The sequence below is a fragment of the Sus scrofa genome, chromosome 14, assembly GCF_054392235.1.
Source record: "Sus scrofa isolate SSC_HxYL_T2T_F1_AM1 chromosome 14, Sscrofa_HxYL_maternal_Yorkshire_Landrace_v2.0, whole genome shotgun sequence".
NCBI lineage: Eukaryota > Metazoa > Chordata > Mammalia > Artiodactyla > Suidae > Sus > Sus scrofa.
Genome location: NC_139396.1, coordinates 115,938,991 through 115,966,057, shown reverse-complemented (window position 1 = coordinate 115,966,057; position 27,067 = coordinate 115,938,991). Strand labels below are relative to the sequence as shown.

The 27,067-nt window shown below is 34.2% G+C and overlaps 2 long non-coding RNA genes across 5 annotated transcripts in view; one reads left to right on the top strand and one right to left on the bottom strand.

The window, feature by feature from the left end:
* LOC146396954 (uncharacterized) overlaps positions 1-27,067 on the top strand; it is a 545,736-nt gene that overhangs the window by 308,440 nt on the left and 210,229 nt on the right. The gene's annotated exons all lie outside the window — the stretch shown is intronic.
* Positions 1-27,067, bottom strand: part of LOC146396955 (uncharacterized) — a 263,099-nt gene that overhangs the window by 111,149 nt on the left and 124,883 nt on the right. Inside the window, exon 3 of the long non-coding RNA XR_014827594.1 lies at positions 23,212-23,305. This is a non-coding gene — a long non-coding RNA (uncharacterized LOC146396955). The remainder of the gene's footprint in view (positions 1-23,211; positions 23,306-27,067) is intronic.

Sequence of the window (27,067 nt, the reverse complement as noted above, 5' to 3'; positions counted from 1 at the left end):
AGGGGGAAACTGAATTTTTGAGAGACTAAGTCATTAAACAAAATCAACACAGCTGATAGGTGGTAGATCCAATTCCACACTCTTGTTGGGTGGTCCTGAAACTCAAACTTTTGAATTGCCCCCTAAATTCTCTATAGTGTTCACAATTACATGCTTTTATGAATATGCATTCCAATTTTTAGAAACAATGTTTTTATAATTGTTAGGCTGCTTTACCATACTCCAGATGACTAACAATGGCTTAAACAAGACATAAGTTCTATCTCCCCATGCCCTTGCCCCCATACCTGCGCGCGCGCGCGCGCACACACACACACACACACACACACACACACACACTCACACATTGGTAGGCTTTTGCTCTGGGAGGCCCACCAGGAACAGAGGCCCTTCAGTCTTGTTCCATAATCCCCAGGATGTGCTTTTCTTGTCTGCATGTTCAGACATGCTCCCCACATCCACATTCATATTCCAGGCCATTATAAGGAAGAAAGGGAAACTGGAAGCCAGTTTGTTTGTTTGTCTTTTAAGGACATCAAACTAAATTATACTTGGTGCTTCAGTTCAACTGGACAGAATTTAGCCACAGGGAAATGCCTATTAGCAAGGGAGTCCAGAAAAACGAAGGACTATATGGGTCACCATTTGCATGGTGTTTCTATTTTCAAAAGGAAAAAAAAAAAAAAGATGAATGAATGTCAAGGAATAATTAGCAGTGTTTTCTGTACTTAATAAGATGTTGAAATAATATTTGTTTCAAACCCCACATTGATCTGCCATGTATATCTTAAAATGATCAATTTAAGAATTCATTAGCTCTTGGAGTTTCTGTTGAGGCTCAGCAGTTAACGAATCCATGAGAACACAGGTTTGATCCCTGGCCTGGCTTAAGTGGGTTGCCATGAGCTGTGGTGTAGGTCACAGATGTGGTTCAGATCCAGCTTTGCTGTGGCTGTGGCTTAGGCCAGCAGCTACAGCTCTGATTCTACCCCTAGCCTGGGACCCTCCAAATGCTACAGGTGTGACCCTAAAAAGCAAAAAAAGAAAAGAGAAGAATTCATTAGCTCTCTATTTTTGGCGACTATGTTTTAAAATTGAAATACAGTTGATTACCTAAGATCCTCCAAATTTCTCTGCACTGTAGTAGAAAACATTAAAGACATTTATTTCCCTGCCCCTTGCCAGCTAGTTTGCTATTGTCTGTGGCTTCTTTACTTTGCCTCCAGCCACAACGCCAACCTGTGTGGCCCTCTACTGTAGCTCTAGTATTCACCAGAAAGGGGCAATCTCCCTTCCCTTGAATTCTCAGACTGAGGGGTTGTTATCAATAATTTCTCCTCACTGTTGATAGTCCTGAGGGCCTCACTATCTCTTTTTGGTTCACTTAATACAGGCCTTTTGAAACCATGAGTTTCCAACTGGTACCTTGACTGACAAACATTGCCTAAAGAAGGAAAAAAAAAAAAAAAAAAAAAGAAAGAAAGAAAGAAAAACTACTAAAACCTCTGTACTGCTCAAAGTGATTCTAATCAGAGCAGATAAAATGCAGTTTATATCAATATTCTCAAAGTGCTGAACCACAAACTTTGTGGATAATGCAAATCAGTGTAGTACTGAGAAAGTCTTTTTTGCTAAGTTTAATTGTGGTTAATGATCCAGCTTATTTACATTCTAAAAAAAAAATCCTTATTTTATTGTCAACCAACATCAGACAGTTCATAGACTGTCAGTCTATGGACTGAACTTTGAGAATAACTGACTGAGTCTGCCAGGATTTGCTATTCTTTATGGTGTTACACCAGCTGTGGCTGTGATCCACTTGACTCTAGATTGTGTCACATTATATTTTCTTTGTAAATGCCACAATTATGAGAATTTTCTTCCTGAAGTGAGGAAAGAGAAAGTGATATGAATTTAAAATTAGAAGATGAAAGGTCTTTAATTACAAAGGACTATCTTTTGAATTGGCTCAAAAGTCACTTATTTTACTTAATATGTTTCCCACCCAGGATCAATTTTTTAAGTCACATCAGCTATCATTTTAAAGTACCATAAAAGTTTTTATATCTAAACAATCAGGTATAGTAATGGTGTGATTAAGATTCTAATTTTAATACTTCATTTTAGGTAAGGTAAGGGAGACAGTTAAAAGAGTCGAATATAAAGGTTATAATAACAAATATATGGAGAATTTATTTCCTGAAATATAATACTGAAGATTTTTCTTTCAGGGAAAAAAGCAGTTTTAAGAAGCCCCTGTCCTAATTCTACTGAAGGAAAATAGAAAATACTAGTGCATTCTTCTAAATAAAATATCAGGAATTGAAGGGATCAGAATTAACAGGTTCTCAAAAATCATTATAGAATTTAATTCATTGTATTACTGTTGAATGTTACAAAATATATTTAATTTTGTTAATATTTTGTGTGGATTGTGAGCATTATTTAGACATTAATATGTCCTTAATGTGGAATTTTTGCCTCAGTCATCTTTTATAATTTTATTTGTTAAAAGTATAGTTTTGGGGAAATGGAATATTTTGCTTATTTTTAATATTATCCAGAATACCTAAGATATTCAGTAGAAAAACCTAACAGTAACAGTTAATATTCATTATATATATTTATTTTACCCAGGCACTTGGCTAAATGTTCCATATCTTCTATTTATTTCATTCTCTCAAATAGTTAATAATAGGTTATATTTATACATAATTAATATAAGTCACATAGAATTTGAAATGTTCTATGACCCAATAGCCAGTAATAGAGCAAAGTCTAGATAGTTGACTTCCAGAATCTACTAACTAGAGACACAAAGCTCTTTCTGGGACATCAGGTCTTATTTGTTTGAGTCTAAAATACTTGAAATCAACTGACTTGTTTCTTATATTACTTCATAGGCCATGATGATAAATCCTGAACCATTTTGAAATCTTTCTAAATTTTGTCTTTTTAAAGACAAAAATTTAAAAAATTTGAGTCTCTGTAAATGTTATATCTTTTTAAAGACATGAAAATTTTAAAATCTTTTTAAATTTTATGTCTCAGCTCTTAAAAGACTATATCTAGTCACAACCTTGGAATTAACCTACAAACAGAAGCTAATTTTAATGCTATTTTCAATAAAAGAGCTGTTACATATATAGAAAAACAAAAAGCCTAAGTTATACTCCAGCAACTGCTTTCTACGAAATTACTTTAAATTAAGTCAAATTCTTTATTTATTGTTGTTTTGGGTATGAGCAACATTCTAATAAGCTATTATATTTAAAATCTTAATTTTTTTAACTTTTTAAACAAGTGGGTGTGTGTGTGTATGTGTGTGTTTAGAAACTAGAAGCTAATATTCTAGGCTTATAAAAATCAGATGCTTCTTTTGTGAAAGAAGAGAGACCTCAGGGCTATAATATCACTCCTAATATCATTTTTTAGTTCTGCATTACATGACTATTTTTTAAAAGTGGATTCAAGATGCTGAGGTAGTATTTTTCAAACTTCAAATTAGTGCGCTCATTTCATAAGATTAATCTTTGGATTCAATAAGTGTAAAGCAATTATTTGAATCTGAGCCTGAAGCTATAGATGTACTTTGCTCAATAGTGCAAAACTGATATATTTGTTCATTAGCAGGTGTGAAAATTAGATCCTGGATATTTATTAATAATTTAATGAAAATAATTAAATTATAATTTCTGAAAGCCAACATTAACTTTTTCAAATGATTGCTTAAAAAATACCTTCTTTATTTATACAATAATTCATGGAAATGTAAATGCATTACAAAGTAGAATTTCTCTTATAAAGCATTCCTTCCTTCCTGAGGGGCAGAATATCTGGAAAGGATGACCACTGAATATGCTTCTGTATTTAGTTACTTGCTCAATCATCTCTTGTCATTTTTCTGAAAAGAGGCAAAAAAAGTCTGTTCCAAAGGGTCCTTTACAATTTTAGATTAAATATTCTCCAAGGAAACTAACTCTGGGTATAATTTTTATATTATGAAAATCTAACCTTCAGTTAGAGAAGGTTGTGCAGAAAAAAGCCGAGCTCTGGGCCCAGTTGTGTGACTACTAAGTTGCAACCAGTCAACATTCACTTCACATATTTGGTCTTCATTTTTGTGGAAACAAAAGGGCAACAACATAACTCCTAAGTTTCTAGATAATGCTGAATATGAATTGAAGTAAATTTGCTAAAGTATTCATAGTAGTAGCTTAAATTAATTACTTTTTATAAAACATAGCGGTACATCTGATATAGTAATACATCTTTATTTATTACTCCAACTGTACATTTTTCTACCCTGATAAATTCAATTCAAAAATAATTTATTGAATAACTGCTATACATATGAGGCATTATGCTAGGATTGTAAGAGAACCAGCATCAGTGTGGGCCACAGTTACTTCTCTCAAGTTTCTGATCTGCCGTGAGAAAAATAAAACCAACCAAAAGAAAAAATGTCAACAACAAGGCAACTAACTAACAAAGGATTTGATGAGGTGTCAAATCAGTGGTAGAGATAAGTGCTATACAAATTAGAAAACAAAAATACCAGTGGGATGACATCATATTTCAAGAATTAATTGGTATTTGGGGCTCAGTGAATTTTTTTTTGAACTATAGTTGTTACAATATTGTGCCAATTTCTGATGTACAGTAAAGTGACTTGGTCATATATAAATATATATATATATAATAAATATATATAATAAATATATATATATATATATATATAATATTCTTTTTTTAAATGTTATTTTCCATCATGGTCTAACCCAGGAAGTTGGATATAGTTTCCTGTGCTATACAGTAGGATCTTATTGTTTATCCATTCTAAATGTCATAGTTTGAATCTACCAATCCCAAACTCCCAGTCCATCCCACTCCCTCTCTCCCCCTTGGCAACCACAAGTCTGTTCTCCATGTTTGTAAGTCTATGGTTATTTTGTAGATAGGTCTATTTGTGCCATATTTAGACTAAATATAAGTGATGTCATATGGTATTTGTCCTCATTCTGATTTAATTCATTTAGTATGATAATCTCAAGTTGCATCTATGTTGCTACAAATTGTATTATTTTGCTCTTTGTTGTGGTTGAGTAATATTCCTTTGCATATATGTACCACATTTTCTTAATCTATTCCTCTGTTGATGGGCATTTAGGTTGTTTCCATGTGCTGGCTATTGTGAATATTGCTGCAATGAACACAGGTGTGCATGCATCTTTTTGAATTATAGTTTTATCTGTGTATATGCCCAGGAGCGGGATTTCTGGATCTTATGTTGATTCTATATTTCATTTTCTGGAGGGCTCAGTGAATCTTTAAACCTGAATTCCCAGAGGCTTCCATTTAACTATTCCTAAACCTTATGGTTATTCACGAATAAACCAAGGATACGCCAGAAAAACAAAAGCCACAAGTTCTTGATAAGTTCAAAATTGTCTGATCTGAATGTAAGAGTTCTTGATAATGAGTTCAAAATCATCTGAATGTAAGACAGAAGGATTTGGATGCATGTGTTCAAACATGGCATGTGAAACATGAAGGGAGACAGGTGAAAATGAGAAAAAGAAACAATCTCAACTGAGGAAGCACTAAACCTGGGCCTTTTTTACAAGTCTGAAACCACAAAAAGATTATGCCCTGGAGGTAAAGCATTTCAGTCCTAACTAAGTTGAGACTAATAGGACCCCAGATGAGATCACCCATGACCTTGACAGTGTTGATACATAGTACACTTGGCCCCTGTTATACCAGTATGGATGACAGTAGCTTGGGATCACTTCCTTAAAGGCACAGGGCTTAAACTGGTTCCTGAAAGCTGCTAGCATAGCTTTAGAAGTAGTGACCTTCAGGGAAACAATGGGATACTTAGTCAAGAATGTTTAAGGTGAGAATTTAATGAAAAAGAAAAGACTCACATATGACACAAATTCAAAGAAATAAATTTAGAGTTTAGGTTCAATCTGAAAGACTCATGACTAAAATGTATGAGATCAATTCTAAGAAAACATTCAGGAATAAGAATTCATATCATTCATAGGGAATTAACAGGAACAGTATGTATGTATGAAAGATTTGGTGACTCTGTTCAGGGCTATCATATTAGAATGCCATAGACTGGGTGGCTTAAGGAGCACTAACTTATTTCTCACTGTTGTGGAGCCTGAGAAATCTAATATCAAGGTGCCTATCAGTTTGGTCCTAGTAAGGGTGCTAGTAAGGGTGCTCTTTCTCTCTCTCTCTCTCTCTTTTTTTCTTTTTCTTTCACCCAGGGCATGTGTGGAAGTTCCTGGGCCAGGGTTTCAACCCATGCTACAGCAGTGACCCAAACTGTAGCAGTGACAACACCAGCTCCTTAACTTGCTGAGCCATAAAGTAAATCCCCCCCCTTTTTTTGAAGGCTCTCTTCTTGTGTTGTTATTGTCCACCTTTACATTATGTCTTCACATGGCAGATGAAGAAGCGCACATGATTTTACCTTGCCATGATACCACCCCTTGTCCTAACTTCACAGAAACTTTTTTCTCCGCCTTTGATACCTCAATTCATAAGTACCAGGGAAAGAACATGCTTGCCCTTCACAGAACTTTTGTCCTAACTTCACAGAAACTTTTTTCTCTGCCTTTGATACCTCAATTCATAAGTACCAGGGAAAGAACATGCTTGCCCTTGCTGGGACAGGTGTCCCTGCCCAGGCAAATCAATTTTGTCTGGACATGGGGTCATGTAGTCCAAATCTGACTACTTTGCTATTGCTATGAATATTTCATTTCAGGACAGAAAAAATGATATACCTCATGGTATTCTTTCTTTTGAAGTCACTTCATATTTAGGACAACATTAACCTAAAAAAGGGAGAAATTATCTTCCATCTTCATTATTAACTATAGGGTAATTTTATGCCTTGGTTCTCTTTTCTTTTCCATAGCCCAATAACAACTATAGTAACTACTCTTTTTTTTAGGAAAGAGTAACAGCTCAATTAAGGAAATTTTGGCTCTATTTCTAAGCCACCCATGTCGATTGTATGACCTTGAGAGAGTCATATAAATTCACTGGGCAATAGTGGATTTTTTTCTTAATAACATGAGGTAATTGAATTATTTCTGTCTCACCTATAACATAATATGAGATATTTTGCTCTCAGTTTTAAGAGATTTGATATTAAATTCCTATGGAAAAATACTCCTTTCATCTTTAAAAGGGATTGGTTATTTCATGTATGAATTTTCTCATATGTCACCATATCTGATCATATACCTAGCACCAGCCAAATCAGAATAGATCAGTTATCCTGAGCAACCCTGAACATTCTCTGTGTCATTGTTAATGTTCTTCTTTTAGTCAAGAATGCCCTTTCCTGCCTAAAGAAATATTACTAACACATAAATACCCAGGGCAAATATCACTTCCTATGATTCTTCTCTCTTCTGAGATGGTACAAAAATCACTCGCATTATACCATCTAGAAGAGTTCCTGAAATATGGAAAATCTTGAAAAGTAAATCAACAAATAATTCTGTTTAAATAATATAATTCATGGGCATAGGTCTAGTATTACAGGAAGCACCAAAATATATATGTATCAACAGTTTGGAAGTTTCTTAATATAAAACATCCCACACAATCAGTTTTAAGCTGTGAAGATGTTATTGTTCAATTTTATCAACATAATACCAAATCATGATCACCATCCACATAACAGCATCAACAGAACATTAGTTTGATTAAACTTCTGATTTTTTGTCCACTTTGACAAATTAGTTTTGTATACAAATATCTAATTAATTGTAATACATTTTCTTTGTTCAGTGTTATGAAACATAATGATTTAGATGGAAATGGTACAAGTTACTAAAATCTTGCACTCAACATACTCTAAAACATTATTTTTATATCCTATCATTAATGCCTGTCTCATAACTATCAGTAGTTTGGAATTCCATTTCCGAGTTTATCTCTATACATTTGTAATTCATGCTCAAGTTTCCTCTTGTAAAAATGTAGAAGTTCAGCATGTGTAAATAGATCATGGATATTATTTTGACTTGGACTCCATTTCTGTATGAGGGGCTTAGGAAAGAAAATATATCCTTCTTTTTGGTATTAATCAGTTTCATTATCATATATCCTTAGAACTTGGGCTGAAGGAAAGAGTCTTGTTTAATGAGTATTTATTACAATATCAGTACTTTCACATAAAATTTCACAGTTATACTGTATCAGAACCCGTAGATACTAACCTTTAAAATGAATGATAAAAATAATTAGAAATAGCAGCAACCTAGGTAAGATCTTTCTTCAAATTAAATGAAAATTCTGACTTCTCCCAATGAGAACTCTAATTTTATTGCTTTTACTTTACAGTCACTGATACTGCTTTTTTTTCCTCCATGCTATCTTGTAGATCTATACAAAAAAATAAGTTGGGTTTTGTTATCATCACTAGAGATGCTTGAAAGAATCATATGTTTTTATCTGTGTGAACTGATTTATATTAATTTAAAAAATAAATTAAGGAGACACATGTCATTGTTCCATCATATTTTTTCAGTGTTTTTTTTTAATTCTATATTATAAAGAAACAAGAACAAATCAATGAGCTACTCGAATAATGTAAGAGTTACATGAGTGAGAAAGTTATGATAGCCTCAAAGAAATGGGATTGAAATGGCCCAATGAACAAAACCACACACAAAAGGTAAGACTAATACTTTATGGGAGTAAATTAAATGAATCATAATGAGTGTATGACTAAAATGCTGTGAATATCTCAACCTATGAATCAAGATGACATATTGACATCTCAGTAAAGCAGAGATGCACTTGTAATTATCTGATTCCTTATTATTTATATTGTACACTACATCAAGTCATGTTGCCTAAACAGAAGGGAAATTGTCATTATGAAATGTAGAAAAAAAGGAATCTCAGTAGTTCGAATGACATCCTCCGAAATGAGAGGCATTAATATTGGATGAATCATCACAAGCATAATAAAGAATTCTTTTGTAAGATAAGAATTAATCCTTAGGTCTCACCATAGTATAGATTTAAAAAATCACATGAGAATTTATTCATTTCCTCTGCTTTCATTCTACACTCATTAAAGCCACAATGACCCAAAGATTTTAAAGCAGAAATAATGTGTTTACCATGAGCTAAAAAAAGGGAAAACTGAAGGAACAGGAAGTGTGGAGAAGGTAGTATGGGATTCTGGTTTTGGACCAGATTAAGTATATAAAATGCCTTTATAATATTTGAATAATGAAACTGGTTAAGATCCCCAAAAGAATAAATGCAGATAGAAAAGAGAGGAGATCCATAGATCAAAGCTCAGGATTAAAATGTCATATGAGGAAGACCCAGCCCAGAAACCTCAGAAGGAGAAACTACTGTGGGTAAAGGAGAAACAGGAGAGCTTGGTAGACTGTAAGACAAGTAATGACAGTTCTCATGGAGGATAAAGAGGGACTGAATATCAAATACCAGTGATAGACCACGGAAGATGAAGACCAAGAAATTCCCACTGTGTTTACCAAAAAAAAAGTTTTTGTTTATTTGAGGAATTCCAGCAGATTTCTCGAGAGGGGAAACATAATTAAAGTTGTTTAAGATAAATTGGGAGGAAGAAAGCTATGTTCACCCATAGAGCTGGTATTAAACCAAGGCCAAGTATGAGGTAAGAAGAAATATTACAAAAAAACAACTTCCCATAAGGTCGGTAAAATTTTAGGAAAAGGACTTAAAATCCCTTCTTCAAAAAAGCAATGAAAGGAAGGAAGATCAAGATGGTAGAGTAGGATGATATGGAACTCACCTCCCCCACCAACACATTAAAAATAAGTAATACATATGAAACAATTGTCATTGAAAACTAAATGGAGATTGGCTGAAAGACTTCAGTATAGTGAAGGTTGTGAGAAAGCTCCACATGGAATTGTATAGAAAGGGAAGAGAAGCAACCTGTGCCTCTGGAATGGGACTTAGAAGAAGAGGGAGATTACATGGTCAGAGATCCTCCCTGGACAATGAGTCGTTTGAGCCACATATTAGGTGCCCCAGGCTTAGGGTCTGACATAGGGAAGACAAGCCCCCTTGCTTCATTGAAGGGCCTGTGGGACTAACAGGAGGGCTGTGGGAAGCCTTGACTCCACTCGTGATGAGTGCACACACATTTGCTTGCTCCTAAGGCAGAGCAAAGTGTGTGGAATGAAAACTACCAGTGGCTGGCCCATTTCCCACTACTATCCAGGTGTGTACCACACTGAGCTGAGTCAATGCTCCAGCCCAGCTTGCTTCAAAATGCAGCCCCACATTGGGGCAAGGGCTTGCCTGAGAGACACAAAGGAAGCTCAGATTAAAAGTGGCATCAGAACAGGGTAAGGGCAACCATTACTTGTATTTACACAAGCAACACATCAGAAGAAGTCTGGGTCTGGAACTTCAGCCAGACTACTACAGCCCAGCCCCAACTCACTTGTAGTGCCAACACCAGCCCCTTTTAATCCAGCACAGCTTCCCTCTGAGGCAATGGTGTCAGTGCTACAAGCAGGGAGAGCACACACTTTAAAAGAATAAAGCCAGCTCAGACTTGAACCTTGGGTCTTCTGCTCTAGAAACTTGGAACCTGAACTCACTCCTGATAGGGGAGTGAAGGCCGCTAAGCAGATGGAAAGCTCTGGCTCACAGGTGGCTCTAGCTCTAGCCACTCCATCTCCAGCCCTGCCTCCTACCAAAGTGATAGCTGTCAGTTTGCCCTGAGAAAAGACATGTCTTGTGTTCATTTCAAACACAGATTCAACTTACATTCATGTACAGCTCTGCCACCAAAGCCACTGGGCACAGGAATACTGTATAGGGATGGTCCAACACAAGGACATCCCTTCAAGATTTCAGTAGGTAACTGTTTGATTTAATTTCTTAGAGACAGAGAAAGTTAAGCAAAATGAGAAAGAGGAATTTGTTTCAATTGAAAAACCAAAAGAAAATCATTGAAAAAACAACTAATAAAACAAATAAACAATTTTTCCAGGTAAAGAATTCAAAATATTAGTAATAAGAATGTTAACTGAATTAGGAAAAAAATGGATGAACACAGGATTTTAACAAAGAACTAGAAAATTCTAGACGAACTATAATTCTAAAGGCAATAAAAGAAAAACACCAAATCATATGCAAGGGAACTCCCATAAGATTATGAGCTGATTTTTCTGAAGAAACTGTGCAGGTCAGAAGGCAATGGTATTGTATATTCAAAGTGCTAAAAGGGAAAATCTTGCAAACTAGGATACTCTACCCAGCAAGATTATAATTCAAAATGGGATGAGAGATAAACAACCTCAAAAAGGCCAAAACTAGAGGAGTTCATCACTGTTAAACATACCCTAAAATAAAAGTTAATTGATCATCTCTAAATGGAAAAGAAAAGCCTATACCAATAAATAATAATCTATAGAAAGGAAAAATCCCACCACTAAATTCAAGTATCTAGTAAAGGTTGAGGATCAAATACTTAAATAAGCCAGTACAAAGGAAAAGACAATTATAAAATCAGCTATAACCACAGTAATCAGTAAAGGGATAAACATACAGGTATAAAATATGACATTGATAACAGAAAATGTGGTGGGGGTAGTAAAAAAAAAAAAACATAATCAGGTATAACTTCACCCCTGTCAGAATGGCTATCATCAAAATAACCACAAATAACAAATGTCAAGGATGTGTAATGTGTACATTGTTTGCGGGAATGTAAATTGGTGCATCCACTATAAAAAAACTGCATGTAGATTCCTCAGAAAACTAAAAATTGAACTACCATATGATCCATCAATTCCATTCCAAAAAAAATGAAAACCTAATACAAAGAGATATATGCACCCCATTGTTTATAGTAGCATAATTTACAATTGCCAAGATACCTAAGCACCCTAAGTGTTCATCAACAGATGAATGGATAGAAAAATGTAATGTGTGTGTATATCTATACACACACATCTATACAAATAATAGAATATTAAATAGCCATAAAAAGAATAAAATTCTACCATTTACAACAACATGGATGGTCCTAGAGAATATTATGAAATAAGTCAGACACAGAGACAAATATTCTGTAATCATTTATGTGTGGAATATAAAAAAAAACATAAAATTATATATAATAAAACAGAAACAGACTCACAAATATAAAGAACAAATTACTGGTTACCAGTGTGGTAGGGAAGTGGGGAGGGGCAAGGTAGGGCATGGTATTAAGAGATACAAACTACTACGTATAACATAGATAAGCAACAAGGATATGTTGCATAGCACAGGGAAGTACATTATTTTGTAATAACTTTACATGGAGTATAATCTGTAAAAATATTGAATCACTATGTTGTACACTTGAAACTAATATAATATTGCAAATCAACTAAACTTTTGTTAAAAATAAAAAGCAATGAGGGTACTAGCAAAATTGCCCAAATAAACTTTTACAGAACTCTGAAATTAGCTAAACACTTGCAGAAATCTGTGAAGTATTTCTTCAAGCGAATCAACTGAGCCTTGTTTTTTGTTTTTTTGGGGGTTTTTTTTGTTTGTTTTTTTTAAGTGACATTTATGGTGCTACAAGCTGATCTATTTTCACCCTCCCCCCATCTCTCTGGGTCCATAGTAACCTTGAAAACCATCAGCCTGCAATCATAGTGAAAACCAGAAGCTGCTAGCCACTACAAGAGACAATGTATTTGAAACTTCCTCAAAACTTCATTAGCAGAGAATTACAATTATTTGATATTTCTAGTGGTTCCCTGGAAGACCTCACTCATAAGATTTGTCTTTATCTAACCTGTCTCATAGCTGACCAAGCGTGAACAGCATTTACGTGGGGGTGTTTGTTAGAAAAAAAAAAAGTCACAATTTAATCTCAGGGCTGAGATGGTAGCCTAAAATTAATTTTTGCTTACAATATATAAGACAAATAAGCTGTATTTATATTGTTTCTGTTTATCATAATTTATAGGATAATTTAAGATTATTACTAGTTTGAAAAATAACTAGTGGAAGTGAGATATATTTTTGCTAAGTGTATAAAAGCTGTATACAAAACATTGTTGGATGGTATTCTGTATACTATATGCATCCCAGATGATTCTAGAACCCAGATTCCTCAAGTAATGCTTTATGTAGTGCTGCAATTTTGAAAAAGCTACTCAGTCATGTGCTTTACATCATCTTTACAGAACCATAGACCTGCAAAGAGAATTTTATATTTATCAACTGTCTGCCTTCAGGAAAGTAAACTTTCCCCTTCTGTCACACACTGTTTGCTTTCAGAGGTGTCATTAGGCCTTAACTGTTGAAGTAGAAATGACATTTATGCTTCCACTTCACCAATACCCAGTTCTGTCTTATTTACTGGTGAATATTATGCAGAAGGTTTTTTTTTTTTTTTTTTTTTTTTTTTTTTTATCTGAACTGCTGGGTGCATTAACTGCTTTAGGAAGGTGACATTCTCCTTACATGCCTGGAAATAAGAACAGATATCTGCGAAAAGAGTCATTAAGGAGTATCAGCGGGTTCTCTTGGAAATTTTATTGGATCAAAAATAAATCGGAGATAGACCACCACACCTGATACCCAGGGAAAAAAGGCAGCCACATCCCTATTCTTCTAACCAGGGTGAGGGTAGGAGTTAAAAGCTAAATGCATAAACATTTTGGATAAGTAAACAGTCAATAAAAAATGTATGACAGTAATCATAATAACTACAATTTGTTAAAAGCATGTTATGCAGTAAACCCTGCATTATTTTAATATGCACAATCCCATGTGATATTAGTATTATTAAATTGCTGTTTCCAGATGAGAAAATACGAATCAGAAAAATTAATAATTATTGTTGTACCTATTTAAGTAGTGTGATAATGGAGTCAGGATTTAAAATCATGTATATTTGAATTTAGAGTCATAATTTTGTCTGCTGAGGTATGCAATGATTGTTTCAGTGCTCTTCTTTCTTTCATATACAGGCAGCTTTCACTTGGAGAATGTGATTTCAATCCTCAGTGATGCAATTGTGAGAGATCTTGAGATTTATGCTATTTTCTCCATTTCTCTATCACCTGACTGGTGGGAATTTTGTTTGCTATTAGTTAGACTGAAGAAAAATGGTTGGATGTGAGAGATGGTTTTAGAGAATAGTAAATAGGATTGATCAAGCGATTAAATTATATTGAAATTGGATGCAGTAGGATAATGGTGGTTTTGAAAAAGTGAACAATTTTCCAAAGAAAGCTGTGTGTTAGTAAAATAAGATGTGTTAAGTGTAAAGTACTTATTGGATGGCAAAAGGAAATTCGCATATGGATTTGGAAATGTTTGTAGTCATTGGATAGGGATTGAGACTAGAGATACGGATATTTGTACAAGAAACATTAAAACTGGAGTTCCCGGAGTTCCCGTCGTGGCGCAGTGGTTAACGAATCCGACTAAGAACCATGAGGTTGCGGGTTCGGTCCCTGCCCTTGCTCAGTGGGTTAACGATCCGGCGTTGCCGTGAGCTGTGGTGTAGGTTGCAGACGTGGCTCGGATCCCGCGTTGCTGTGGCTCTGGTGTAGGCCGGTGGCTACAGCTCCGATTGGACCCCTAGCCTGGGAACCTCCATATGCCGCGGGAGCGGCCCAAGAAATAGCAACAATAACAACAACAACAACAACAACAAAAAGACAAAAAGACAAAAAAAAAAAAAAAAAAAAAAAAAAAAAAAAAAAAAAAACTGGAGTTCCCGGAGTTCCCGTAGTGGCGCAGTGGTTAACGAATCCAACTAGGAACCATGAGGTTGAGGGTTCGGCCCCTACCCTTGCTCAGTGGGTTAACGATCCGGCTATCCGGCTACAGCTCCGATTTGACCCCTCATCTGGGAACCTCCATATGCCACGGGAGCAGCCCAAAGAAATAGCAAAAAGACAAAAAACAAAAACAAAAACAAAAAAAACAAAAAAACCCCTGGAGTTCCCGTGGTGGCTCAGTGGTTAACGAATCCGACTAGGAACCATGAGGTTGTGGGTTCAATCCCTGGCCTCGCTTAGTGGGTTAAGGATCCAGCATTGCTGTGAGCTGTGGTGTAGGTTGCAGACACGGCTCAAATCCCGCATTGCTGTGGCTGTCGCGTAGGCTGGCGGCTACAGCTATGATTAGGCCCCTAGCCTGGGAACCTCCATATGTCACCGGAGCGGCCCTAGAAAAGAAAAAAAAAAAAAAAAAAAAAGACAAAAAAAAAAAAAGAAACATTAAAACCTAGGAAATAGGTTGTATTTTAAAGGTGAAAAAGGTTGAAGAATTAGAGGAAATGATTACATGAGACAAAAGGAGGAAGATGTGTCAGAAAAGAGAGAAAAATAAACACTGAGTCAAAACCAAGGATAAGTGATTTTCAAAAAAGTATGTCATTGATATTGACTAAAATAAGCCACTTGATTTTGTTATTACAAAATCCCATACAAGAAAATCTTTAATTGAAATGGTATAAGAAGCCAGACTGGCAAGGGGATAAAATGATGGTGATGATGTTGATGATAATGATTATAGCAACTAGCATTTGCATGCATATCATATTCTTTGCTCAGTGTTTAACATACAGTGTCTTAGTTAATACGGCAGCAACTTTATAAAAAATCAGTGATTGCTATACTTCATATGAAATGAGAGACTAAATATCATTTCACTAGTATGTCTAGGGGTCTACATGATAAGTGTTTAATTTCTACAACTAATTATGAATTACATATGGGGCACAGGATTAATGATTTGATTTCTCTAGATACCATTGACAAGTATGGCCTCTAGAATATAGGAGATAAGTGATAGTTAAAAAGTAACAATACCTTACATTTTTGAATGGTTACTTTGCACATTACTCTGCCCTCCTCTTTTAAAAGATTATTTAACCTTTACAGAAACTCGGTGATGTGAGAATAGATATAACTCTAATATTACAAGAATTAGATCTTAGGTGGAATGGCTAAGTATCTTGAAAATTTCACATAACTCATACTTGATGGAAACATGACTTGATGGCAAAAAGCCCATGTTCTTTGAAGGAGATATTTGCCACGAAGTCAAAGCAGAGAAAGAGGAGCTAATGACCATACTGACCAACACTGATGAAAATAATCTGAACATAAGAAAAAGGGAATAAATCTTGGTAGTGAAGACAGAAGCAACAGATGAAATTTATGACCCCTATCCTAAATTACTGACACATTTCTAAGTACATATGGGGAATATCCAATTGACCAAAAGTTTGTTGATGAGAGTAACAAAGTTATGGAATAAAAGATAGAGATCGATATCTTATAAAAATATTTTTTAGATTGTGGCTAGCATCTATGTGGATAAAAGCTTGGAATGAAGTGAACAGAGAAAAAAAATTATACCTTGAAAGAGAGGGGAAACAAATCTAAAGGAGTTTTGGAGGAGGCACAGGTGGGGAGACTAGCCCTGAAAAAGGAAGGTTACATTTTGCCTCTAGAACCAGAGGAAAATAGGTCAAAATGAAGAAATAATTCAAGGCAGCTAAAATGACGAGACGATAGATGTTGATAAAGATGAGTAGCCTCTATCTACTAAGTAAAATAGGAAACAAGATCTTAGGTTTAATGTGAAAAGATTTAAGGATGACTGGATAGAGCAGGTTTGGGGCAGACAGTGAGGTAACAGTGAAGAGTGAATGTGAAATAAAAGAATTACAAAGTAGCAGAGAAAGCAGAAACATCAAGAATAGATATCATCAAGGTAATTCCTGAGAAGGGGCAAGTAAAGAATTCTAGAGTGCTAGAGAGAGAGAGAGAGATGCACTCCTGGAATGGCTGACCACATAATTTAGATAGAATGGAGAGTCCTGGTATGGGGCTAACGCTGTGGGCTACAGAAGCGTTCTGTCTTCTCCCATAAACTGAACACACTCTATTATGATTACTTAATTAAGATCTTTCCCCAACTGATTAGTCTTCATGTGAGAAAGAATTTGGGCTCTCTTATTAATTATTGCATTTCTAGCATACAGCACAGTGCCTGGCATAGAATATATGATTAGCAAATAGATTTTTGTCTTTCCCTTTTTTCCCATGAACTCAGAAGTAGACTTTAATGGAGAAGAACTGTAGTACATAAACTCCTTTATATGCCTATAGCAGATTCACAGTTAGACCATTCAAATATCTAGAAAGTTTCACTTATTAGAATTGCCTGTCAGAAATATTTTAGCCCAGTAGTACTCATAGAAATCATCTAGAGATCTTGCTAAAATATCTATTGTGATCCAGTTGCAGAGTAGTTAACTAGAGATTTTGCCTTCCCAAATGTCACTCTAATATTGATTACTTCCTATGGTGCATATATATCCTTAGGATCATGGGCTGACTTCTATTAGGAAAATAGGTGAGGAGTTCCCGTCGTGGCACAGGGGAAATGAATCTAACTAGGAACCATGAGTGTGCGGGTTCGATCCCTGGCCTTGCTCAGTGGGTTAAGGATCCGGCATTGCTGTGAGCTGTGGTATAGGCCAGCTGCTATAGCTCCAATTGGACTGCTAGCCTGGGAATCTCCATATGCCGTGCCGTGGGTGCAGCGCTAAAAAGACAAAAAGAAAAGATAGGTGAGAAAGGTACAGAACAAGAGATGAAGTCCTTCTCCATGTCACTGATGCTTCATATTTGTAGGAATAGTGATGGATCTGGAAAAGATGTTACTAAAAGGAGAGGTTAAAGGACCTAGAAATTTATCTTCAAGGGAATAGATAATAACATGCAAACAATCCTCCTTCAGATACTTAATGGTGCAAACCCAGAAGATAGTATGTTTCTGAAGAATTACATAAGACAAAACCAAGATTAAATTTGCAAAATACAGATTTACAAAAATATTTTTATAATTGAATAGGGATCACTAACAATAAAATAGACTGTGAAGTTTCCTATTAATGAAAATACTAAAATATGGCTGCAATAGGTTTATATGATCTGGGTGACCATGGGAAGTGGACAAAACAACCACTACCTTCTTCTTCAACTCAGATTGTATAATTTCTTATTTCTTTTGTGATTTTTTATGGCTGTACTAGGACCATGTTATATGCTCAATAAATATTTAGCAATCAATTGCTAATTGCTAAAAATAATATAAACTCTGATCTAATCCTTTAACAAATTATCCAAAGACTGAGAATTCTGTGGAATACTTTAATAAACCAAATTACACTGTTCAAAAAAAAAAAAAAACTGAGACTTTAGCAGCTGAGATTACAAAGTGAAAAGTTTAAAAGGGAGAATTTTCTAAAGTATGTATCATTTAGAGTGGTCTTCTGAAAGACCCTTTTTTTTTTTTTTTAACATTTTGGCCTTAACTCCACAGAGTCAATTATATTCAAAGATTTTGTATTAATTTCCTATTGCCACTGTAAACAAATTACTACAAATATGGTGACTTAAAACAACACAAATATATTCTCTTGCAGTTATGGAGCCCACAAGTCAGAAATCAGTTTTGCTGAACTAAAATCAAGGTGTCAGCCATGCTGAACTCCTTTCAAAAGTTCTAGGGCAGAACCACTTCCTTGCCTTTTCCAGCTTTTAGAGCAGCATTCCTTCACTCATGGCCCCTTCCTTCATCTTCAAAGGTAGCAGAGTAACATCTTCAAATTTCTCTCCATTTCAGTCCTAGCATTGCTTCTTCTTTTTGTAGCCAACTTTTCCTTTGCCTACTCTTACATACACACACATACATAGATATATACACACACACATACATTGTGTGTATGTGTGTGTGTGTCTATATATATATATATATATATATATATATATATATATATTCTCCACCAAATAATCCAGGATGATATTCCATCCCAACGTCCTTAATTTAATTACTTCTGCAAAGCCTCTCTTTGCCATGTAAGTAATATTCACTGGCTTCAAGGATTAGAATATGAATATTTTAGGAGATTACTATTTAGACTAACATTGATTTTAAACTTACCTGACCCAATTAGGGTTTATGATATGGCAACTTTCTTCAAAGAATCTTTGTTTATTAAATATATTTTACCAAATTCTTAACTACATCTCCCCTTTAGACACCATCTTTGGTATTTACACTGGGAATTATATCTAGTCCCTTGGGATGGAGCATGATGGAATATAATGTGAGAAGAAGGATGTGTGTGTGTATGTTTGTGTGTGTGTGTGACTTGGTCACTTTGCTGTACAGTAGAAAATTGATAGAACACTGTAAACCAACTATAATGGAAAAAAATAAAAATCATTTAAAATAAATAAATCACCACATGGTACAACCGTATGTGTGTGTGTGTACACATATATATTAGATATTTTATTTTATTTCAACTTTTAATCATTTTGAAACTCAAATGTGACCAGCTACTCTTAGTTACATTAATTTATCAACATTTTCAAAAACTTGGTTCCTACTAAATTTTAAGACTATTAAGTTGAGTGAGAACCTATAAATGTGCTATTATCTAATAATGTTGAAAATCTCATCTTTTGCCCATAAGAGACTATTTGAAAACTTGTGTTTATATTTTAACTACATCAAGTCAGAGAACTAGATCTTTAATGACTACTTGTTAACATTACACAGAATTGCTCAATTCTGACTCCTTTAGTTTATACTGGAATTGCCACTACACAATCTATTTGGCAATTTAATCTGGAGAAATTTCCTAGGCAACACTGCAGTGACTTAGTTATGCCAGTCATGAAGGGTATATAGTCAAGAAGAATTATTTTCTATATTTCATTTTTACAGTTTCCATAATCAGTGATTGACCAGTACAAGTCACTACTAATATAGTTTTAGCTTATCTGGCCATCATCTCCCCCATTCTCTTTCTATCTGTGATTTGCTATCTAAAATTACTAAGCATAGTTTATGAGTTGCGTAGGAAGTGTTTCTCAAGCCTGGCCAAGCATCAGAATTAACTGACTGCTTTACCTCAGATGTGGAATCATTAGAAGTAGATTTTTACATTTTTATTTTTTGAAATAGTCCCTGTGTTACTCTCATTTAGTAGATCCACTGATTTCTGTTTGGTCTAGGTCTGATCTGAAAAACAGCCCTTTCACAGACTTCCAGACATTATAATTAGTCTCTACATTATTCTGGAAGTTAGAAAGATTTTTTTAAAAGCATTTTATAGAGTCTCTACCCCTTTTAATACACTAGGTTTTTCCAGTGTTTTGCCAATTCCACATGGTCAAATTTTGTAAGTCAAACCTATAATTATTCTCTAAGTCCAAAAAATTCCTACAAGTACTAAGTCCATGATGTCCCATAAAACTTTCCTCCGTATCTTCCTGCCTGTAAATGCCTGTATATACCTGTCTTGACCATTTGTAAGATTTTCCTTAGAGGATCCTTAGAGATCCCATATTTATAGCCTGCATTTCAACTCTAGTTCTCAGTAAGTCTTCAGTTAATATTTTTTAATTTTATTAGACTTTCTTTTATCTCATAATAGAAGAAAAATAATGGATATGAAAAGACACAGGCATTGAGTTCCCCCATGGCACAGAGGGTTAAGGATATAGTGATGTCACTGCAGTGGTTTGGATCAATGATGTTGTACTGGTGCACCGGTTGAATCCCTGACCAGGGAACTTCCACAGTCTACAAATACACCAAAAAAAAAAAAAAAAAAAAAAAAGACAAGACATAGGAGGAGATACAAAGTTCTGCCGCCTTATTTACAGAATTGTTTCATTCCTGAATATGGCTAAAACTTCAAGTAGTTTAAATATTTATCGCTTTAGATTCTACTCATTCAAACTGAATTTATACATTGCAATAATATTGCTTCTTTTCATAATATTTCACAACTCAATCTTCTACATGCTTCAACATTTGAGTTCTTTTAATCCTAGCCTACTTGCTGTCAATGCAAAATTTCTTAATATTGAAGATAGCATCTGAGATCTAACCTTGCTAGAGCTTAGATACAAGATAATCACCTTCATGACACGTACAAATGCCACTGCTTATCCTGACAGCCATCTCAGATGGTTGGAGCATTCTAATTTCTGTACTGCTCTAATCTGAATTTTACTTTATGTAATTGATTCATAACATATATTTCTTTAACGGAAGCTGTGGCATTTATTCAGAAACTACCTTTCGTACATTCATTATACTGTAAAGCATTTTTTAACCTAAGTATTTGAAATTTTTTAATTCATCTCAATTTTTCAAAATAAAATTAAGGCTTAAAAAGCTATAGTCAACTTGGTATGATGTTTGAGTAGCATGTGCCCTTTAAAGGAATGATGGAAACCATAGGTGGTGTAAATTAGCAAAGCTAGAGGATGGAAGAGGACTGCTGTTCAGAAATAAACAGGAATGGGATATGTCCAAAGGAGTAGAGTTTTAGCAGAATTTACCTGCACTCCAACACCTAAAACATTACTTTTTAGTTTTACAGACTTTCCATTAGCTATTATTGTTAGTACAATCTTCCAATTGCACCTGACACTAAAAGTGTATTTCAAATATCCGTACACCTCAGTAGACAGCTGTACAGATCACCAAACCATTTCATTGCATAACCCCATATATGAGACTTACCTTAATTTCCATGTCCTTACAAATATTAACGAAAGTAGAAAATATTAGTTTTCTTTATAATGGCTACTTAAATCACATATTACCAGAAGAAATGTACAACAGAGTATCACAGAGTTCACCAAAGCCCACAGGAGCTCTGAATGCATACTGATTAGCAACAGCATTGACTGAGGCACTGCCTGTGTGGGACATTTTGGTAAATGCAGAGAAGAGCTTTTGTTAAATCAAAGCAACCTAGTTTGCCCTCTGTGAGGTGACACCCTAGAAGGGCTGAATCAAATTTATCTCTATATCCTGTACTAATAACTAAAATCCATTCATCTCAGAATCATTTTAATTAAAACAACTATATATATGCTTGACAACACCTAGAATTTTAGGACAAAAACAAATATACAAAATAATTGTTTGAGAACCAAGGTAAAGTGCTTTCCTAAAGCCACAAATATAGCTCATAAAATGAATAGGTCATAGAAGCTGATGTGTCCTTGTGGGGAGTATAGCACGTTATTTAAGAATTTAGTCTTTTTAGATTGGACAAACATGAGTTCAAATTCTAGTTTTGCTACTCAATTGACAATTTAATTCTATAAAACTAGATTTCGCCTTCTCTAAAAGAGGTTAATAACACAACCACCTGATAAAAAATAATTTGTAAGATTTAAGTGAGATGTTGCATGTAATGTAGTACCCTTAACTATGTTATTGGACTATCATTATCACTAAATAGATGTCACCTATCACAATGGCCTCCTAGTAACTGGCAACTAATGCACACACACACTTTCTTTATCCATTCATCTGTTGATGGACACTTAGGTTGCTTCCATATCTTGGCAATTGTAAATAATGATGCTATGAACTAGCCTTATCCAAAAATATGGAGTGAAATCATGTTTTATTACTAGCCTTGTCCAAAGATATAGAGTGAAATCATTCTGTCAATTATCATCTACTGGGTTGCATGTGTATTTTCACATTCTTGTTTTGGTTTTTTGATATATATATCTTTTCATTTATTATGGATTAGATGAAATTTGAGAGAGCTATTGTAGTAGATTTCTTTAGTGAAAGAAAAGGCAATAAAATTAATGATTTTGAGAACTATGTATAAGTATCTAATGCTAACTATAATTAGAAAAATGACTTTTTAAGGGCTGGAATGAGAAGAATTGTAACAATTTGCAACTGATCAATACATTCATACACATACAAATAAATAAATACTTTCTCAATTATATAAGAATTTATGGATGAAATTATTTTAATTTTACAGAAATTCTCAAATAATTAGTTTTGTTTTCATTTAGCTCCACTACAGTTTTGTTTGAAAAATATGGAAGAACAATTTCTTTGAAAAAACTTATGTAATTAAAATATATTGATAATGGTCTTAAAAGACTCAAGAATTACATATCTGTTCTGCTACCACTAACAAATAATAAAATGCATGGGGCTATCATTTACCAGTATATTTTTTGAAAAAATTACTCTTCCAGTAGTAATAATAAACTTGAGTTTGTCCATATGTTTTTATCTTTTATCCTCAACAAAAGAGAAAAAAATACTTACATATTTCCCTTTGCCAAGCTGTTCCAGTTGATATAGAAAACTTTTTCTTCTTTAGCCTCCAGTGTAAATAATCCCCCATATTAAATAATGCAACCTAGATTGCAAAGTAGAAAGTATGAATGTGTCAAGGTCTTGCAAGCAAAGATATTGTGGCAGAACTGTCCCAATCATAATAGCACATAAAATTGATGTATAAACACTATCATATTTTGAGGGAGAAACAAATCAAGCATTTGTATATTACATACTCTGCAACTAAAAATAAAAGCTGTGTGATTGTTTTCATTAACCTTTCATTCTTAGAGAAGGGCAAAATCGATAATAAATTTATTCAGCCAACTGAAAGGCAATTTCAGGCAATTTCAGTTGGGATTTCATTTCCATAGCTTTTTTTATTTTCCACAAATTCTCATAAAAATATGATCTGCCCAAATATAAAACCTTAGACTGTGGTAGCTGCAAAGACATTGTGTGAATTCCTCTTTATAGCTGGATAATTATCTGTCTAAAGATACTGATTCATTTAAATTATAAATCCATGTTTAGGACAACAGGTTACTGAAATGTCCCTAAGCTAGAAATGTGTAGGCTTCTGTTTTTAAACACTCTACAGTGTTGATCTGAATGTTATAACCATTTTCAGTCTGATTTTATGTCTGTTAGGAGCCACTGACATAGAAGCAATTTTTGTCCTCTTGGTTTGCTGGTTTTATTACTAGCCTTGTCCAAAGATAAGGAGTGAAATCATTCTGTCAATTATCATCCAGTCAGTAGTAATTCAGTTTAGGTGAATTTTTTAAAAACATGTCAGATTTCTTTTATAAAGCATAACATATTTCTTCCTAGCACTTCTACATTCAACAAAATTTTATTATGATCCTTGTTTATTTTCCAAGGGGAAATCCAAATATAGTGTGTTCAAGATATTACATACCAAAACGTCATCTTGATATAAATAATGCTTTTTAAACAAAGAAATGCATTCCCATGGCAGTGCAAACAATCTAAAAGTACAGAAATACCACTCGTCAGCCCTTTATTCCATATGTATAGTTTCATCTCAGAGGCAAATACTTGCAGCTATTGATATTTTCTTCTCTCATGGTTACTTTTCAAATACTAATCAATATGCTTATTTTTCTCTTTATTTCAATAATCTCAATTGACTTCTTTTATGAAATATGAAGATTTAGCTCATTTTACTTCATAATTTCATTTCCTTCTTCTTTCTTCCTACCTGAATTTCCTACACTGAGAGACATTGATATTTTTAGTTCCACTGTTGATAACATTGGTAAATTGGAATAATAAACATAAAAGTTGGTTTATTTTGCTAACAACTTTAAACATTATGCGTATTATACTTTTATGTAAGATAAAAGAATCTCTGTATTTTCCTGTCATGATTCCTTCCCACTTTGACCTCCTCACTTGTCAATTGTACCTTTCTTACTATGTTATCAATAATGATATAAGTTTGCTTTCATAAACATGACTGTCATGTTAATGTACCTTCTGTTTTTTGGTTTTAAATGTTTAGAATTAATCAACCACTCATGTTACTATGTGTCCTTTTTCTTCTTTTCATTAGCTTGGCTGGAGCATATTCTCAAGTTACTTCCTCACGAAGTATATATGGCTGATTTGTTTTCTGATTCCATTATACCCTTAATTGTACCTTTACAATTGATTAATAATTTTTCTGTATATATATGTGTGTGTGTGTGTGTGTGTGTGTGTGTGTGTGTGTGTGTGTGTGTGTTTAAGATTGTTTCCTTCAATTAAATATCTAGGTTTAAGATTGTTTCCTTTGGAGTTCCCATTGTGGCTCAGTGGTTAACAAATCCGACCAGGAACCATGAGGCTGCAGGTTCAATCCCTGGCCTTGCTCAGTGGGTTAAGGATCCTGCGTTGATGTGAGCTGTGGTTGCAGATGCGGCTAGGTTCCCGTGTTGCTGTGGCTCTGGTGTAGGCTGGCAGCTACAGCTTTGATTCGACCCCCTAGTCTGGGAACCTCCATATACCGCGGGAGCATCCCAAGAAATTGCAAAAAAACAAAAAAAATTAAAAAAATAAATTAAAAAAGATTGTTTCTTTCAAAGATATAACACTCATTGAAGTCTAAATATCCTAATGGAGTAATTCTAATCTTTCTCTGGCTTTTCTTACCTCCTCTCCCCCCCTGTTTTTTCTTTCCAGAAATATCATTAGTATAGTTGTAATTATTGGAAAATACATTTCCCAATAAGTCTATATTCATAATAGATATTTATTTCCCTTCTGATATATGTTTTATCGCTTATTTACATTTTTAAAAAGCATTTTATTTAGACCTTAAGTTCCTGTGTAATGAGACAGATAACCAATGATAATGAATGTAAGGCTACTCTTGACATAGATAGGTAGATAGATAGGTAGGTAGGTAGATAGATAGATAGATGGATAGTTATGAGGTTGAGGTGATTGAGGTAGCACTGAACACTGAACTGATCATTATAGTTTATGTATATGTCAGGCACTGTTCTAAGTATTAAAGTTGAAGCAGTGAACAAAACAGAAATTGAAAGATACTTTAATATTTTTATTCAGGTGACTTCAGGTTAACATTTTAAATATCAGAATACTTTGAAATGGAGTGTAGCAAAATTAGGAAGAGATTATTTGACATTGTTTTCATTGTTTGGCAGGGAAGTGTAAACTATCAGTGCAGGTTTTATATATATATATATATCTACATTTATATCTATACCTATATCTAAAGTAATAATATTATACAATGGATATAATTATATTATATAAGATTGCTCACGAAATACAGCATTTAATGATGAGCTTCTTTGTTGCACTTGATGGAGGCATTTTTTTTTTAACACTTATGCAGCAGAAAAGGGCCTTCTAAAAATTCAAGGCTTACATTAACCATAATAAACTTTTCTCCTTAAGGCAAGCTTTGATAAACTAATCCAGACTCTCTGATCCTCCTTAAGAAATGTATTAATTCTCAGACTAACTTACTGTTCTGCATTAGAGATACAGTAAATATAGCACGTAAATAAAGGAGATCTTGACTTTGAAGTGAGATAGCCTTGAGCTCATATCTTCAGTCTTCTACTTGCCAGTTATATAAACTTAGACGACAACTTCCATAACTTTTCCAAGCTTTAATTCATCTACAAAATTAGACTTTAAAATATTTAACTCCTAGGCTTGCAGAGAGAATTGGATGATATAATGAAACAAAAAGGTAGGCTCTCCAAATGTTCAATAAATTATATTTATTAATATTTTTCTTTTGTTATTACAACTCTTCTAATTTTTCCACTGAATATTTTGATTTCATCTATAAGTTGCAATTATTATTTTAAAAGCTCCCAACATTCTTTAGTTTATTACAGGAAAAGTATTTAATTTCAAAACCTGTCTCTGCACATTGAGAGATTATTTGTACTAGTCTGAATGTTCATAAACTGGATTTGCCTAGATTGTCTCCTCCTCAGCTAGAGGGTAATGTCCACAGTTCTTAATTTGAAAACAATTGAGTTGATTCTACCTAGGAATATTTCATAGATACAAAGTGTTCAGTGATCAATGTGTTCTTTTTTTTTTTTTTAAATACGATGATTTTTATTTTTTTCCACTATAGCTGGCTTACATTGTTCTGCCAATTTTCTTCTGTACAGTATGGTGACCCAGTTACACATACATGTATACATTCAAATGCAAATCAAAACTACCGCAAGATACCACCCCACGCCAGTCAGAATGGCCATCATTAATAAGTCCACAAATAACAAATGCTGGAAGGGATGTGAAGAAAAGGGAACCGTCCTGCACTGGTGGTGGGAATGTAAGCTGG